An 18,904-nucleotide genomic window follows, 5' to 3' on the forward strand; every position below is an offset into this window, starting at 1 on the left:
AACTCACTTCAGTTTGTGCCACTCGAAATTAAGGATGACTCCTCAGGAAGAGAATGAAGTTAATTGTAGACAATACAACGCATGCAATACGTGCTGCTCATCAAACGTTGTCACAATGTTTAAGAAACAGTGTGTAATTCCATATGGCTACACTGCTTGCTGACAATTTCTTGGCCAGGGAGCTCTAATGATGATTGGAGCAGCCTGCCTCAACCGTCAGGAACAAATAACATGGGAGCAGATGCTACAGCATGTCTGATATGCTGAGAAAATGAGCAGGTGGGATGAAGGTCCGATTGGCTCAGCCTGAAGACCAAAACGAATGAAAAGCAACTCCAGATAGCTTGACGTGTGTAAAGGGCAAGAGGCTATATACTGTTGACATCTCCGCCAGAAGGTCTGACTAGACTGAGTGACGTTACACAGCCGTAGTTGCCATATTGCTCAAATAAACACGTCCTCATTAAAATACTGCTGGTTGTTTTTGGGTTTTGTTTTTTAGGGCAGAGGATGACTGATATGCACACCCAGGTCCACTGTTTAGTTTGGTACTGGAACAAGATAAACATTTGATGTAGTGTATGAGAGGCCTTATTTAGTGCTAAGCCAATAACACAACAGTTGCAGCTCTTTGGCTTGTCATAAGTGGCTATCCATTAAAATCCCATACAATACCCTCCCTGCTCTACAAGGGTCACTTCCTCTTCCCTCTAAATAGAGGCCAAGGATGGGTCATTCTTGGGCAGTTTCCAGAGTCCAAGCACTCTGCCAGGGTCTACCAGCCTGATATCCCCCCATCTTAAAAACAAACACGCACACACAAAAAACAGCTGGGTGTGGGAGCAGGGGTTATATTCTGCTATGATCCCACCTAGCACTCTGGAACTCTCTGGGAGGTTCAAACAGCAACGCCTAGTCTACCAGAACTGGTCAGAACAACACTGAAACCTGCTGCTGTTGCCCCTACTTCCACCATCAGATGCACCCACTAGGCCTCATCAAGGTAGGAAAGGATCTACCACGTCTCTTCTGCAACCCAACTTGGGGCATCCAGTTGCCAACGGTGCCAAAGCTCACACTGAAAAGTTGTTATTTGGTAATGTAAGAGAGGAGCTGGCTGTTGGCTTCCCTGTTGTAAGGAAAGAGGATCCTCTGATTAGGTATAAATATTTGCTGAGATCAAATGGATCTGGACTACCAGTAGACTTGGGGACTGTAACTCAATGGTAGAACACCTGCTTTGAATGCAGAAGTACCCAAGTTCATTCCCCTGCCATGTTTTGCTATCCATTTGCAGGCTTGCCATAAGCATCTGGTTGGCCACTTTAGGATTCTGGAGCAGATGGGCCTTTGACTCTTTTTATGTTCTTTGCTTCTCTAGGCAGGGCTGGGAACATCCCCTGCCCCCCAGCTGAGGAGACCAGCCATCAGTCCATGTCAACAATACTGAGCTGGATGGACCAATGTTCTGATTCAGTATAAGGGGGCTTCCGATATTCCTCTGAGCAATTGTGGGAGGGAAAGCTGCACTCTGCACTTCTTTTGCAGGGTTCAGGGCTGTAACGAAAGCGCATCGGCTAAAATATTTCAATGCTTTTGTGGGGTAGGGTTTACTTTCAGCTAGACCTGTGCCAAACACTCTGCCCTGATTACTCACAAGTTCTTCCCCTGCAAAAGAGGCCTCAACATTTCTGTCTTTTTCTTGGGGCACTTTGAAATTTCTGAAATTGCACTTTGATGTCTGTGGGACAGCCTCCCCAGGTGTCTGCACTTCCTGGTCTGAAAAAGCCCCTGGGAGAAAGTTGCTTCATGACACTTTTCTGTTAGTTTAACTGAAACACAAGAAGCCACAAAGGCTGGCTTCCAAGTGCCTGAGATGAGTGCCGTCACGGATATTTTTCTTCTCTCCTTTTTGAAAAGAGAAGTCCTTTTTCACATTTTTGCTGATTTCTTAAGAAGTAAAAACACTTTAAAACAATCAACTGCCGAAAACATGGTAGGCAGGACCCCCCTTCCCAAACTTACAGGAAGGACAAGCTGGGGGCACCATTGTGTTCACAGGAAATGCAGGCGGTCAGAGTGCATATCTCTGGAGAGATACCCTCTCCTGGACTTTGATTGAATTGTGGGCACCTGGGAAGGCTGCACAGACCAGACAATGGTGAGATGATTTGTAGAATGTGTGTTTAAAAGAGGACATTACTGACTGATACAAATAGAAACTGTTTCCCCCTAGTAGAAGCCTTTGAAACTGGCTGCTTCACAAGAGCTGGGCAAGGGGGATTTCCAGCTGTAAGATAAAGAACTGTGAGACTCTGGGACTGACCTTGAATCTTTTAAGTGTTATGGCAAATGGAAAGGAAAAAACAGACCAATCAACTGCTGAAAAAAAATTAAGGTCTGGGAGGACTTGGCAGCAATCCAGGAGAGACTCAACATCAGGCCCCTCTGCCTCGTCTGCCGCGGCTTCTGCACCAGTACACTCAAAACCAAGAGGAATGTCGACAGAAGAGGCCTTAGCGGTTGCATTAAATAAGACAAACTACTCACTGGAACAGCTTAACAAGAAAGTGGATGCCGCAAATACTAAAATTGACTTAAATACAGAAAGTATAAATAATCTGGGACAAAAGGTGAATACTAATACAGAAACTATCCAGAAATTGATACAGGAATCTACTTTGATATGGCAGACTGCGGAGGAAGCCAGGGAGAAAGCCGTTGCTGCTGAATGTAAAGTAACACAACTGGAGAGAGAGAGAGTCCCAGCCCTACAGAGTCCCAGCCCTACTTGATGATCATAAGTTGACGCTTTCTATGATAGAACTTAAAGAAAAACAGACGAATTTGAGGATCAGAGCCCTACCTGAATTGGAGAAGGAAAGTTTGATAGACTTTCTCACACAGGAATTTGCTGACTTTTGGGACTTGGACTTGGGTCAAGAAGAGTTTAGAATTGTGAGGGCCTTCAGACTTGGAAGAGGAGGGAAAAAAGAGAAGAATAGAATAAGAGACTGCTTGATCACCCTTCGAACTAAAGAGGAGAGAGACAGAATATTGGGTTGGCACTACCAGAAGAACTTAGAAGTATTACAGTCAAGAGTGGAAATTTTTAAAGACGTCCCGAAATATCTTTTGGATCTTAGGCCTAACTACAGAGATTTGGTTGCCCTGCTGAGAAGGAACAAAATCATCTTTAGGTGGGAGTTTCCCCAAGGTCTATCCTTCAATTTCAAAGGAAGGAAAATAAAAATAAGATCAGTAGAAGACAAAGCAAAGTTTTTGTATAAATACGAAGAAGATCTGCAGAAGGGACTTGGAAAAGAGCCAAGAGCATCGGATAGAAGATCACCAGATAGAGGACTAGAGCAAAGAGCATCGGATAGAAGATCACCAAACAGGGGAATATTGGATATATCAGCATTATCTTTTGGATTGGATCCCCCAGTGAACGTTTCACCACCACCACCAACAGAAGAAGAGCAAGCATTGGGTGCAGTTGGAGGAACATCAGCGTAATTACATGATGGCATTGCAGGTTTCAAGCTGGAATGTTAATGGACTAAATTCCCCGGAAAAAAGGCGGAGAGTCTTTCATTTATTGAAAAAAGAACATTTGGACTTGATTTGTTTGCAAGAAACACATGTGATAAGGCTACACAGGAAGATATTGAGCAATAAAAGACTGGGCCAAGAATTTATATCATCAGATAAAGTTAAAAAAAGAGGAGTGGTCCTTTATGCAAAGGAGAGCCTATCACCGAAATTCATATTCAAAGATGACCAAGGAAGATTTGTTGCAATTGAAATTCAATCACAAGGAGAGAAATTCTTGATTGTAGGTATTTATGCACCAAATGAAGGAAAATCGGAGTTTTTTAAGAAGCTACATGAGACTCTGATGGATTACATGGACTATAATATGATCCTGATGGGAGATATGAATGGAGTGGTGTCTACAAATATGGACAAGGCACAGAGACAGGTAGTCACCAAAGATGGTAGACTACCAAAAACCTTTTTTGACATGACTGAAAATATAGACTTAGTTGATATTTGGAGAATGAAGAACCCTCTGGGAAGAGAGGGAACTTTCTTCTCTGAGGCTAAAATGACATGGACAAGAATTGACCAAATCTGGGTAACCAGGGGATTGGCTCCGAAGATCAGCAAAGTGGAGATTTGCCCCAAAACTTGTTCTGACCATAATGCTGTGAAGATGGAAATGAAATTGACACCAATTGGTTCCTTTAGATGGAGGATGAATGATACTTTGTTCAGGAATGAAGAGGTGACCAAGAAGGCCCAAAAAATTCTAAGAGACTATTTCGAGATAAATATGAACACTACAGGAAAAAGGAGTAATTTGGGACGCAAGTAAAGCGGTTATGAGAGGATTCTTAATACAACAGAATGCAATTAAGAAGAGAACTCAGAATGAAAAAAAGGATAAAATCCTGGGGAAAGTAAAGGAAGGAGAGAAGAAACTGAGAGCAAAACCAAAGTCACAGGAGATCCTGAAAGAGATAAAGTTATACCAAGTACAATATATGAAGCTGATGAATCAGGAAATAGAATGGAAGATTAAACAGATGAGGCAAAAGTCATTTGAATCGGCAAATAAGTGTGGAAAATTGTTGGCCTGGCAAATGAAGAAAAGACAAAAACTCAATACTATTACAAATTTGGAAGTGGAAGGAAAGAATATACAGAACCCAGTGGAGATCAGGAAGTGTTTCCAGAGATATTTTAAACAACTTTATACACAGGAGAAGCAGAAAGAAATGGACATTGATCAATTTCTGAAAATAAATGGACTACACAAAATCTCTCAGGAAAAACAGTTAATGTTGAATTATAAAATAACGGATCAGGAGGTGGAAGGGGCCATCCAGAATATGCAATTAGGTAAATCTCCAGGACCAGATGGTTTGACTTCAAGATATTACAGATCTTTGAAAGAATGGTTAATACAACCACTGAAGGAAGTCTGTAATGAAATATTGGAAGGGAGAAGGGCACCAGACTCGTGGAAGGAAGCTTACATTACACTTATACCGAAAACAGAGACTGAAAAGACACAGCTCAAAAACTACCGCCCCATATCGCTGCTTAATGTGGATTACAAAATTTTTGCAGATATTTTGGCTAAAAGATTAAAAAAGGTGTTAGCAGAAGAAATTCATAAAGACCAAGCGGGCTTTCTCCCGGGCAGACATTTGTCTGACAACATGAGGAATATAATTAATATTCTAGAAAAACTACAAGTGAATATCAATACTAAGGCAGTTTTGATATTTGTGGACGCAGAGAAAGCCTTTGACAACATTTCTTGGAGTTTTATGAAGAAGAATCTACAGGGGATGGGGGTAGGCCAAGGTTTTGAAAATGGTATAGGTGCAATTTATTCAGAACAAAAGGCAAAATTAATTGTGACCAATGTAGTGACAGAAGAGTTTAAGATTGAGAAAGGGACACGACAAGGTTGCCCAATTTCTCCATTGCTCTTTATATTGGTCCTTGAGGTTTTGCTAAATATGATTAGAAAGGACCAAGAGGTTAAAGGTATACAAGTGGGAGCTAAACAGTACAAACTGAAAGCATTTGCTGATGATTTAGTATTGACTTTACAGGAGCCAGAATCCAGTACTAAAAGGGTATTGGAACTGATTCAAGAATTCGGACAGGTAGCAGGTTTTAAGTTGAACAAGATGAAAACTAAAGTTTTAGAGAAAAACTTAACTGTGAATGAGAGAGAGAAGTTTCAGAAGGAGACAGGACTAACATTGGTTAAGAAAGGGGTTAACATGACTGCTAAAAATGTGAATTTATTTAAGGACAATTATGAAAAATGTTGGATCGAAGTGAAAAAGGATTTAGAAATATGGACAAATTTGAAGTTATCATTGTTAGGCCAAATTGCTGCGATAAAAATGAATGTGTTGCCAAGGATGTTGTTTTGTTTCAAACATTGCAAATTTTGGACAAGATGGATTGTTTTAAAAAGTGGCAGAAAGATATTTCTAGATTTGTCTGGCAGGGCAAGAAGCCTCGAATAAAATTTAAGATATTAACTGATGCCAAAGAAAGAGGTGGATTTGCCCTGCCAGACCTTAAACTTTATTATGAATCAGCTGCTTTTTGCTGGCTGAGAGAATGGCTGCTTCTTGAAAACACGGACGTGTTGGATTTAGAAGGTTTCAATAATGTATTTGGCTGGCATGCATATTTGTGGTACGATAAGGTAAAAGCACATAAAGGGTTTAAAAATCATATCGTTAGAAAAGCATTGTTTAATGTTTGGATAAGATATAAGGATTTGTTAGAAAAGAAAACCCCAAGATGGTTGTCACCAATGGAAGCGAAGGCACAGAAAAAACTCAATATGGAGGCCAAATGGCCGAAATATTGGGAAATTCTGGAACAAGATGGAGACAGAATAAAACTCCAGAGCTTTGAAAAATTGAAAAACAAAGTGCGAGATTGGCTCCATTATTATCAAATAATGGAGGCATACAATCTGGACAAAAAAGTTGGTTTCCAGGTGGAAAAATCAAAATTGGAAACAGAATTGTTAGATTCAAAACTCAAGAATTTGTCAAGAATGTATAACTTGCTGTTGAAATGGAACACTCAGGATGAAATGGTGAAATCAGCTATGATTAAATGGGCACAAGACGTTGGACATAACATAATGATGGTTGACTGGGAACAGTTATGGACCACAGGTATGAAATTCACGGCATGTAATGCCTTAAGAGAAAATTTAATGAAAATGATTTATAGGTGGTACATGACACCAGTCAAGCTTGCAAAAATTTACCATTTGCCCGATAATAAATGTTGGAAATGTAATGAGACTGAAGGTACATTCTTTCACCTTTGGTGGACATGCCCAAGGATTAAGACATTCTGGGAGATGATTTATAATGAAATGAAAAAGGTATTTAAATATACCTTCGTGAAGAAACCAGAGGCCTTTCTCCTGGGCATGGTCGGCCAATTGGTGCCAAAGAAGGATAGAACTTTCTTTATGTATGCAACAACAGCAGCAAGAATACTTATCGCAAAGTATTAGAAGACACAAGATTTACCCACCCAGGAAGAATGGCAGATGAAGTTGATGGACTATATGGAACTGGCGGAAATGACTGGCAGAATCCGAGACCAGGGAGAAGAGTCGGTGGAAGAAGATTGGAAAAAGTTTAAAAACTATTTACAGAAATACTGTAAAATTAATGAATGTTAGAATAATATGGGAATGAAGTTACATGGCTTTAGTAGAAATGTTATAAGGAATTAAGTATAAATAGATTAACAGAGTGTTAAAGGAAAAAATAAGGTTAGAATATGTTAAGATAATTATAGGACAGAAAACAGAGGAAGATGGAAAGGAATTGCTGAAACAATTAACAGAAGTGGAATACATAAAGGGAGGTGTGAGGAGGTCGCTGAAATAAGTGAATGAAAGATAAGATATTGAAATTGTTTGATGTGTTTTAAATTGTTTTTGTGTTGTTTTGTTTTGTTAGTTTAAGGTGTTAATGTGTTAGTGTTATGTAGTGTATTGTATTGTATTGTAGAATGAAAGATGAAATACCCTTTCTCAATGACCTCAAAAGTAAGGTAAGTGAAACAAAAACTCTGCACACAAGAATTTCAGTGATGTTTTCTCTCCCCTTTGATAACTTTTGAATGCGGTTTCTTTTCTTATAATTGGAGAATTGTCAGCAAAAAAAGAAAGGATAATTTTCCAGCACTTTCAACAAATTTCTCAAGGATTTATGCCAGCTTTTGCCTACAGACATTGTATGCAGTTGACAGAACCCTGTGCTTGTTTGTAGGCCACAAAAGGTGATTCGGGAGGGGCCAGCTTCTTTCAAAGTATACTTTGCTGCACTAGAAAGGAAAACAAAGGCAAACCATACTTTTAAACTAGTAGCTTAAATTGTTATTATGGTTACATCCAAACTGAAAGAAATCCAGTTATCCCTGTTGAGTTCTTAAAAAAAAGAGCAACATAATTATTATTGTCTTATTGCAACAAAACAGATAATTACGCCCTGCAATTCTGCCACTGGTAATTCTACATAATTTGTTCCAAATCTGCCTTTTGACATGTGTAAGAAAAGTGAAGAAGAGGGAGTTGTTTTCAGGGAACGTCCTGGGAACCACTATAAAGTAAATAAATGCTGGTGAATCCCCTGTTCCATACACTTTTGAAATACAGGAAGTAGGCAATATGAAACCGTGTGTGTGTGTGTGTGTGTGTTCAGCAGCCAAAAAAAAAATAAACCCTATAAAGTGCAGAGTTGAGGCTAGATCAATTTAAATGCCAAAAAAGAAAAAAGACTGCAAATGTTTTGCCTTCAGTGGTCACTGCAGCAATGTTAATTCTGCGCTGAAACATATGCCGTTCATTAATTGGACTTCACATGCATGCAAATTTCATAGGTGACTGGATAAAGGAAAGGCAGAAGATCTCAAGAAAGATTTCACTAAAGTTAACTTCTTCTAAAAAGGGACGTGGGTGGCGCTGTGGGTTAAACCACAGAGCCTAGGACTTGCCAATCAGAAGGTCGGCGGTTCGAATCCCCGCGATGGGGTGAGCTCCCATTGCTCAGTCCCTGCTCCTGCCAACCTAGCAGTTCAAAAGCACGTCAAAGTGCAAGTAGATAAACAGGTATCGCTCCAGCAGGAAGGTAAACAGCGTTTCCATGCGCTGCTCTGGTTCGCCAGAAGTGGCTTAGTCATGCTGGCCACATGATCCGGAAGCTGTACTCCGGCTCCCTCAGCCAATAAAGCGAAATGAGCGCCACAATCCCAGAGTCGGCCACGACTGGACCTAATGGTCAGTGGTCCCTTTACCTTTACCTTTAACTTCTTCTAAGAGTCTTTTGCCACAATCTGTGCACGCCGGCATTTAACACAGAGGCACATTCTTTTCTGCACCATGATGCTCACCCCAGCTCTGCTGAGCTGCCTGGAAGAGTCTTCCAGCAAACAACGCCGAGCGACTCTGCCTGGGGCCACTTCGTTGCTGGTTTGGGTTTTCATCAGTATGCAGATGATACGCAGCTCAACCTCTCTTTCAAATCAGAACCAGTGAAGGCAGTGAAGGTCCTGTGTGAGTGTCTAGAAGCGGTAGGAGGATGGATGGCGGCTAACAGATTGAGGTTGAATCCTGACAAGATAGAAGTACTGTTTTGGGGGGACAGGAGGCGGGCACGTGTGGAGGACTCCCTGGTCCTGAATGGGGTAACTGTGCCCCTGAAGGACCAGGTGCGTAGCCTGGGAGTCATTTTGGACTCACAGCTGTCCATGGAGGCGCAGGTCAATTCTGTGTCCAGGGCAGCTGTTTACCAGCTCCATCTGATATGCAGGCTGAGACCCTATCTGCTCACAGACTGTCTCGCCAGAGTGGTGCATGCTCTAGCTATCTCTTGCTTGGATTACTGCAATGCGCTCTACGTGGGGCTACCTTTGGAAGTGACCTGGAAACTACAACTAATCCAGAATGTGGCAGCTGGGAGCGGCCGCCGAGACCACATAAAACCGGTCTTGAAAGATCTACATTGGTTCCCAGCACAATTCAAAGTGTTGGGGCAGACCTTTAAAGCCCTAAATGGCCTCAGTGCAGTATACCTGAAGGAGCGTCTCCTCCCCCATCGTTCTGCCCGGACACTGAGGTCCAGTGCCGAGGGCCTTCTCGTGGTTCCCTCACTGCGAGAAGCCAAGTTACAGGGAACCAGGCAGAGGGCCTTCTTGGTAGTGGCACCCGCCCTGTGGAACGCCCTCCCACCAGATGTCAAAGAGAACAACAACTATCAACTAACAGACTTTTAGAAGATATCTGAAGGCAGCCCTCTTTAAGGAAGCTTTTAATGTTTGACGGACCACTGTATTTTAATACTTCGTTGGAAGCCACCCAGAGTGGCTGGGGAAACCCAGCCAGATGGGTGGAGTATAAACAATAAATTATTATTATTATTATTACATGTGCAATAGCTACATACGTACAACTACAGCTGGATCAAGGCCAGAGATTTCAATGGGAGGGTTGGTTGTGTGCCCAGCCTTTCCCAACTGAGCTGACGCTTACAGCCAGATCCTATGCATATTGACTTGGGAGTATATCCCTTTTTGAAAGAATTAAACGAAATCCCAATAACTGCTAAGAATGTTACCATCATAATCTGTGCCCCTTTTCATTTTTTATTCTCTTCAATTCTCAAAAATATCCATTGTAGCTCATTTTAGCATGCTTCCCATATTTCCACATTTTTCATTCATTGTGCACCATTTTTATTTTCTTTTTGTCCATTTGACATGGACAAAGGAGGGAACCACCATAGTCAGATTTGGAGAATAAGGGATAGTGCCATTTAGTAGCTGATACTTCCAAGGGGCCTTTCATGTCTTTCTTGCTCTTTCTATTATAGATTACTGTATTTTTCCTGTTTTCAGTATAGTTCTCTTGTGCAATACATTTATTCACAGTAAAATACTAAGCAGGCAGAGCCATCCAGCATGACCAAAGGCCAAGGATGATGTGAGTTGAAGTTCACCTTTTAGTTATGGAGAACATTGTCAGGAATGTTCATTCTTGGAATTAGATTCAGTGTTCACTTTATGTGAATATAATTTTAGAAGCTCCATGACAGTTACTTAGCTGGGCAATATTTATGACGGAACTAGCAGTTCAGGTAATTCCAATCCCTTCTTCCCTCCCCCAAACACAACATTAGTAAACTCTTAAATACTCCCCAAAGATTTTCTTCTCTTTTCTTGGCAGGGACATGAAACTCTCATCAGTGTCAGCAAGGGTCGTGGTCATATATCAGGAGCTGAAGAACTCTAAATAAATTAATTGGATTCCTCACATCACTCACCCTCTTCAGTGAATGGGGGCTATTCAGATTCATGCATGTTTTGATTTCAAAGCTAAGCACCCAGTGTCGTTTCATGGAAGATGTAGGATGGATGGGCCACTAGCTTGGATGGTTTTGAAAGGCATTTCAACAAAGTCGTGGTGGATGAGCCTGTCGGTGGTTATTGTGCTGGGAAACACAAGTGGGCAGAAACTGTGATGTTTCTGGTTCCAGCAAACCATACCAAGGATGAGGAATAGTTTTATGGAAGAAGCTGTATTCAGCGGTGCTTCAAATACCCTCTGCTAGAACTGAAAATCAAAGCCTAAGGGACTTTTTGCTCTCCTACTTTTAAGGCTCGCAGGGTTTTTCTAATGAAAGCATGTCAGCTGAGTGTTGCTCTGGCTCTCCCATGATTTTCCAACTTTCCCCCTCATCTGCCTTTGAGCTGCTACCTCCCTCAAACCCCTGTTGTTAAATCTAGACCTATAACTTCCGCTACCTGCTCTCAGTCACTAAACCACCTCTCAGATATTTACTTGTCCTCCTAGCTCCTAACTGTTCCTGACTCAGCTTATTTCGCTACACTAACTCAACCTACCCACAGACTCTATCCCAATTCACTCCCACTCCAACCAACCACCCAACTCCCAACGAACTCCTCCTTTTGCCCCTCCCAGAGCTGGTTTTATAGTCCCTCTGACTCCACCCCCCTGGGTCCTGATTGGGTAACCTGTTTAATTATTTCTCCTCCAGCACTCTCATATGTACGTCACAGTCACCAAGGCATTCATGCTGCCTGCAGTGGGGGCCCCAGCACGAACAACGTCTCTCCCATTTCTGCTAGCATTTGGGGGGCATGAATGGCTGAGTTCCGGGGAGGGGGAAGCCAGGCAATTCATCAAATCTACTGAGCTCCCCTGGGTGTATAAAAGGTAAAGGTACCCCTGCCCGTACGGGCCAGTCGTGTCCGACTCTAAGGTTACGCGCTCATCTCGTTTAAGAGGCCGGGAGCCAGCGCTGTCCGAAGACACTTCCGGGTCACGTGGCCAGCGTGACGAAGCTGCTCTGGCGAGCCAGCACCAGCGCAGCACACGGAAACGCTGTTTACCTTCCCGCTATAAAGCGGTACCTATTTATCTACTTGCACTTAGGGGTGCTTTCGAACTGCTAGGTGGGCAGGAGCTGGGACTGAATGACGGGAGCTCACCCCGCCGCGGGGATTGCAAATGCCCCAGTAGGCCAAGTGCAGATTCCAGGCCTGGTGTCCAGGGTATGGACAGAAGGCATGCTGAAGCTAAGCAGGCCCAGATCTAGCCAGTACCTTGATTGGGTGTCCGTCTTTGGACCACTTGTACACCACCTGGAGTCCGTAATTTATTTTTTAAAAAAGCAGGATATAAACCTAAGAGAATAAATAACTTAAACGCATATTAAATTAACATATACAATCAGTGCAGATTTTTGCACATTCCCTAAGGCAACTGATTTGTGAAGACAGGCTTGCAAAAACACAGGTACAAAGAAAGAGGGAGGGATATGTATGTCTGAGAGAGAAAGCGAGAGAGATTTAAAGATGATTTTGGATGTCATATTGGAACCAAAACCCTCCTTGAACTGGCTGTGGAGCTCTTTTAATCTCAGCTACTTGAGCGTTTTTCTGACCCGCTAGAGCAAATAGCTTCTAAGGTTACCCGAGGATCGGATTTTGTTTTGTTTCTTTTAAGTGGGAGAGCATTACAGGTCTTCTCCATGGTACAGTGATCATTGTTCTGCACAATCGAGGTTCACTGCTGTGAAAGCTAAGCTCCTGTTTCAAATCTACTGTGGTCTGAGAAAGCCACCACTTTAATAATGCCCTGGCTGTGATGCTAGCAAAACATTATCAATTTAGGCCTTAAATTTTGAAGTACCAGGAGGCTATATTGACAGGAGAGGGGAGGGAAGTAGTCCTGTCTGTGATCTTATTTAAACAGTGAGCAACGGACTTGATGCCAAGGCCGGCTTCAGATTTCAGGGGGTATGATGCTGCCAGGGGGCACCCATTCCTCAACTTACCCACCCAATGCAGCAACATCCTTTTCCTCTGCTGTTGCTGCCATTGGGGAGGCAGCAACACAAATGATTGGCTCCTCCAGCTTGACCAGCCATCGTGGAGCTGAGTTTGGCTCTCATTCAAAAGTAGCAGTGCCTGTTGGGATATTCCATTCCACCTTAAGGGACAGGCATGATTGTTGTGTGTCACATGCCTGTTTACACTCCAGCACAGCTTGCTGGGAACTTCCGTTTATGTATAGCTGTTGCTTATGCTGCTTGCTTGGACACAAAGGAGAGAAGACATGTTTTCCTCTTGTCCTGATGTATGCTGAATAAACTGCTTGTACATATGCTCAACACAGCCTCTCCCCGCCACTTCTGTTGCGCAGCGTTATTTACTCTGCTGAGTTGTGTGCTTCAGCTTCTGAAGGCGTCTGAAGCTAGGGTCGCAGTTTCATGCTGATCCAAGGACTGGAGATCGCCTGGCACACCGGCCGGTGGGCTGGGGTCAGCTGGGGGCCTACCAATTGCCCCCGATTCCTTGGCTGCATCCCAACAGTGCTTCCCGCCTACCACTATCTGAATATCATGTTTGACCTGGTTTATCTTTAGTTCAACCTCAAGAGTGCCTAACTCTCAAGTGTATATGAAAGTTATTAATGTCTGATGTTTCATTACGCTTTTATATTTCTTGAAGCTGCCCAGAGTGGATGGGCAGGGTACAAATAAAAAAATCATCATCATCATCTGAGTGAGTTTAACATGGCCTGATAAACTTCATGCAAATATATGCAAATAATTTGTTATATTCATGCAAATATATGTAAATAATTTATTGTATTCATGCAAATGTATGCAAATAATTTATAATGAGTTACTTATATCCAGGTTGATAGCCTAGGAGCAGTTTCCAAAGCAGCTTACTCAAGATTTCCATAATATAATCACATTCCAATGTAGTATCAGGAGTAGAAATAGTTTGGTCCACCTGGTAATGCCAGGAGCATGACCCAATTTAATTGTTCTGCTCCAGGGACAGGGCGTTTTCTATCACCTTGGGGAAGAAGCATAGTTTAGTGATCGAGCATCTGCCTTAGAAGCAAGAGGTCCCAGCTTCAAAGAGACCTGCCTGAAATTATGGAGATTGGCTGCCAATCAGTGTAGACAGTAGGGATGCGGGTGGCACTGTGGCCTAGGACTTGCCGATCAGAAGGTTGCGGTTCGAATCCCCACGATGGGGTGAGCTCCCGTTGCTCGGTCCCTGCTGCCGCCAACCTAGCAGTTCGAAAGCAGGTCAAAGTGCAGGTAGATAAATAGGTACCGCTCCGGCGGGAAGGTAAACGGCGTTTCCGTGCGCTGCTCTGGTTTGCCAGAAGCGGCTTAGTCATGCTGGCCACATGACCCGGAAGCTGTACGCTGGCTCCCTCGGCCAATAAAGCAAGATGAGCGCCACAACCCCAGAGTCGGCCACGACTGGACCTAATGGTCAGGGGTTCCTTTACCTTTACCTTTTACAGTGTAGACAGTAGAGGAGACTTAGAGGAGATGTGACAGCCATTTTCAAATATCTCACATGGAGGACAGAGCAAGCTTGTTTTCTCCTGCTCTGGAGGGTAGGACTTGAACCAGTGGCTTCAATTTACAAGAAAGGAGATTCCGACTAAACATCAGGAAGAACTTTCTGATGGTAAGAGCTGTTCTCAGTGGATTGGTCTCCCTCAGGAAGTTGTGGACTCTCCTTCCATAGAGGTTTTTAAGCAGAGGTTACAGTACCATCTGTTACAGATGCTTTATTTGAGATTTCTGCATTGCAGAGAGTGTGACTAGATGTCCCTTGTGACTCCTTCCAACTCTACAGTTCTATGACTCAGTATAAGGCAACTTCATACATTACTCCCCACATTTGTGGAACTCCCAACCAAGAAATATTAATGCTTGATCCCGTCTTTGTTAGTTTGATATGGCCCTTGAAGAGCTTTTCATTATCTCAGACCAGGCTTCCCCAAACTGGTTCTTTCCAGATGTTTCGGACCCCAACTCCCATCAGCCCCAATGGTAAGGAAGGATGTATGGCATTATTGGGATCTCAAAGGGGGAAATGACGTCTGGGGAGAGACGTCTGGGGAGATTTTCCGAAAGGCGGCACTTTGTCCTGGATCTTAGGCAAAAAAAAAAAAAGCCCAGCAAGTCTCAGATTTTTCAAAAAAAAAGCTCGGCATCGGTGTCTTCTTTTTTTTAAGGGCAACCCTAAAGGATGGGAATTGTAGTCCAAAACATCTGGATAGCACCAAGCTACCATCAATTGAATCCTGGTGGGGGTTTTTCACTTTTGTGATACATTTCTATTTTGTTTTTTTAGCCTTTGTTGTTTTAATCATATCACTGCTGCTGTTAGGATCATCGTTGTATGAATTGCTGCTGTTTCAATGAATTGTTTTTCTCTATCAGATTTTTCTTTTCTTGGCTTGTTATTTTAACATTGATGCCCTGCGATTGTTATTTCTTCAATTTTTGTTTGTTGTTCTGGTTCCACACCCTTTTATACATTGCATGATGTTTAAATCTGCAAGCCATTGTGCATTCAGGTTGCTGCTGTTTCTAAGAAGGTGGAATAGAATTTATTTTGCAATGGTCTTAGTTTCTTCTATTGTTAGCCCCGAGAGTATGATATTGCAAGAGTATCGTGCAAGTGTGTAAACAGATAAAGATGCTCACTCTTTTGCATGAGGGATTCCAGTGCATAATGGAAATGGAGGGTTCTGCAATTAAAGTTTATTCAAGCGCTCTTTCACCCTGGTACAACAAAGCCGATTATGGTTTTTTAAAAAATAAAAAATTACAGGCTTATTGCAGTTATAACAATGATGGGGCAATACACTGAAAAGCATGGGATGAATGAATGATTGGCAAGAAGATGCATGAACAGCCCACAAACAAACAGAGATGAATGTTTACTGCCATACAACCTCCACCAGACCACATAATAGTCTAACCTCCCTGCCGGCTTTCTGCAAGGGTGAAAGTTCAATAAACAGGTTGTCCGGAGGACTCTAAATGAATGAAAATGAAAGGCAAAGGGGCAGACCAGCCTATTTCCTCCCCAGTTCAGCTGGCACCCTTGGTCCCTCTCTGCAAAGGTAACAGGAGAAGAGAGCCTTGGTGTTATTTCCATTTTAGCCCGCTAAATTGGGTTTCCCCTTTTTGAAATGCCCGCCTGCCCACAAAGCAACACAAATTCCACACAATGAGATAAGACACTGTGAAACCATTCAGCAAGTCGCTGGGGTCCGTGTGCCAATGGCAAAGTGTAGCTGAACAATGGCTTGCTAAACAGCAGCACAGTATTAATTGCTAATTATTTCACCAGCCTGTCTGAAATGCAACTCCCCTCCCCAGCCTCCTAAATCAATTTTTAATCCATTTAAACAGCCAAGGAATGCTCAATCACAAAACATGTAATTACAGGGGATTATATCACACCTCCAGCATTTTGGCAACGGGACTCGGTGGCAAAAGATAAAAAAAAAAGAAAAAGAAAGAAAGAAGGTAGCACCAGATTGTTTTATTCATGAATTTTTCTACTTAACAGCAAAATTGCTAGTTATCGCTACAATGCATTCTTTGTTCAGACTTTTGGCTCCCATTCTTCAGGTTTAGAAATAAGACTTTAAAGTAAATAGAGACATACAAAAAGGACCCCCGCCCGTACCCTACTCATATCAGCACCATGATAGGGAAGCAAGTAAAGCTAATATTAATTCTGAAAAGGAATTGCAAACATTAGTAAAGTAAATTCCCCCGGGATATGGCATGGTAGATAGCAATGCTACCTGTATTGCTATCATAGCATTTCCCCCCATGAATATAGTTTTTTAATGATGCGGTCTTTGCATAGAATTGAATGAGGTTTTTAAATATATTAAAGAATGAAACCAAGGGATGTAAGATTTATGGCTGATTTCTGCAACCTGTTACATTTTGGACTACAACTCCCATCATCCCCAGCCAGCAGTCTAAAACACCTGGAGGTGATAAGGTTGGAGAAGGCTGATTTAGGGAGTGGAGGTGTCCTGGGGTAATTGTGTTTGGTGTGGACCTCAACTTCCGAATTCATGGCCCCACTTGAAATAATGGGGTGCATAGGGTGCATAGAACCAGAGACCAAATTGCAAACATGCGCTGGATTATGGAGAAAGCTAGAGAGTTCCAGAAAGACATCTACTTCTGCTTCATTGACTATGCAAAAGCCTTTGACTGTGTCGACCACAGCAAACTATGGCAAGTTCTTAAAGAAATGGGAGTGCCTGATCACCTCATCTGTCTCCTGAGAAATCTCTATGTGGGACAAGAAGCTACAGTTAGAACTGGATATGGAACAACTGATTGGTTCAAAATTGGGAAAGGCGTACGACAAGGCTGTATTTTGTCTCCCTGCTTATTTAATTTATACGCAGAATACATCATGCGAAAGGCTGGGCTGGATGAATCCCAAGCTGGAATTAAGATTGCCGGAAGAAATATCAACAACCTCAGATATGCAGATGACACAACCTTGATGGCAGAAAGTGAGGAGGAATTAAAGAACCTTTTAATGAGGGTGAAAGAGGAGAGTGCAAAATATGGTCTGAAGCTCAACATCAAAAAAACGAAGATCATGGCCACTGGTCCCATCACCTCCTGGCAAATAGAAGGGGAAGAAATGGAGGCAGTGAGAGATTTTACTTTCTTGGGCTCCATGATCACTGCAGATGGTGACAGCAGCCACGAAATTAAAAGACGCCTGCTTCTTGGGAGAAGGGCAATGACAGGCCTAGACAGCATCTTGAGAAGTAGAGACGTCACCTTGCCAACAAAGGTCCGTATAGTTAAAGCCATGGTTTTCCCAGTAGTGATGTATGGAAGTGAGAGCTGGACCATAAAGAAGGCTGATCGCCGAAGAATTGATGCTTTTGAATTATGGTGCTGGAGAAGACTCTTGAGAGTCCCATGGACTGCAAGAAGATCAAATGCATCCATTCTTAATGAAATCAGCCCTGAGTGCTCACTGGAAGGACAGATCGTGAAGCTGAGGCTCCAGTACTTTGGCCACCTCATGAGAAGAGAAGACTCCCTGGAGAAGACACTGATGCTGGGAAAGATGGAGGGCACAAGGAAAAGGGGGCGACAGAGGATGAGATGGTTGGATAGTGTTTTCGAGGTTACCAGCATGAGTTTGACTAAACTGCGGGAGGTAGTGGAGGACAGAGGTGCCTGGCGTGCTCTGGTCCATGGGGTCACGAAGAGTCGGACACGACTAAACGACTAAACAACAACAACATAGGGTGTTGGGGGAGGAGTAGTCAGCATGCAACAGCGGCTACAGCCCGGGAAACAGCTTTGACTGGTCGACTAAACCAGGTGAGGTCAAGGGAGTACGGAGCTTCCCCTGCCTGCAAAGACAGACTCTGGTAGATTGAGCAGACTAGACCCATAGTGGTGTTGGGAATTCCATTCCTCCCATGCTGCAGATGTGTGGGATTGTTACATGTCACATATCTGTGTTCAATTCTAGCACTGATTGTTGGAGTCTTGTGAGCGGAAATTGAGATACAGTGGTACCTTGGGTTACAGACGCTTCAGGTTACAGATGCTTCAGGTTACAGACTCTGCTAACCCAGAAGTAGTACCTCGGGTTAAGAACTTTGTTTCAGAATGAGAACAGAAATCGTGTGGCGGCAGCGCTGCAGCAGCAGGAGGAGGCCCCATTAGCTAAAGTGGTACCTCAGGTTAAGAACAGTTTCAGGTTAAGAACAGACCCACAGAATGAATTAAGTTCTTAACCTGAGGCACCACGGTACGCTGTTCCGTTCTGTATAGCTATTGCTTTTGCAGTTCCTTCTCCGAGGAAGAAAGACAGAGAGAGAAGCCATGTTTTCTTTGTTCTGTTACATTTGATTTTGTGCGCAATAATTTAAGCTTAGATGTTACACATCAAGACTCAGCTTCTGTTTGGACTC

At 42.9% G+C, this 18,904-nt stretch overlaps 1 long non-coding RNA gene across 1 annotated transcript in view; it reads left to right on the top strand.

Annotated features, from left to right (window-relative positions):
* The first annotated feature begins 923 nt into the window (after positions 1-923).
* The window catches only part of LOC310758883, a 32,315-nt gene continuing 14,334 nt past the window's right edge, over positions 924-18,904 (top strand). Inside the window, exon 1 of the long non-coding RNA XR_014546049.1 lies at positions 924-1,003. This is a non-coding gene — a long non-coding RNA (uncharacterized lncRNA). The remainder of the gene's footprint in view (positions 1,004-18,904) is intronic.

The sequence above is a fragment of the Podarcis filfolensis genome (assembly GCF_964270895.1).
Source record: "Podarcis filfolensis genome assembly, chromosome: 3".
Classification (NCBI taxonomy): domain Eukaryota; kingdom Metazoa; phylum Chordata; class Lepidosauria; order Squamata; family Lacertidae; genus Podarcis; species Podarcis filfolensis.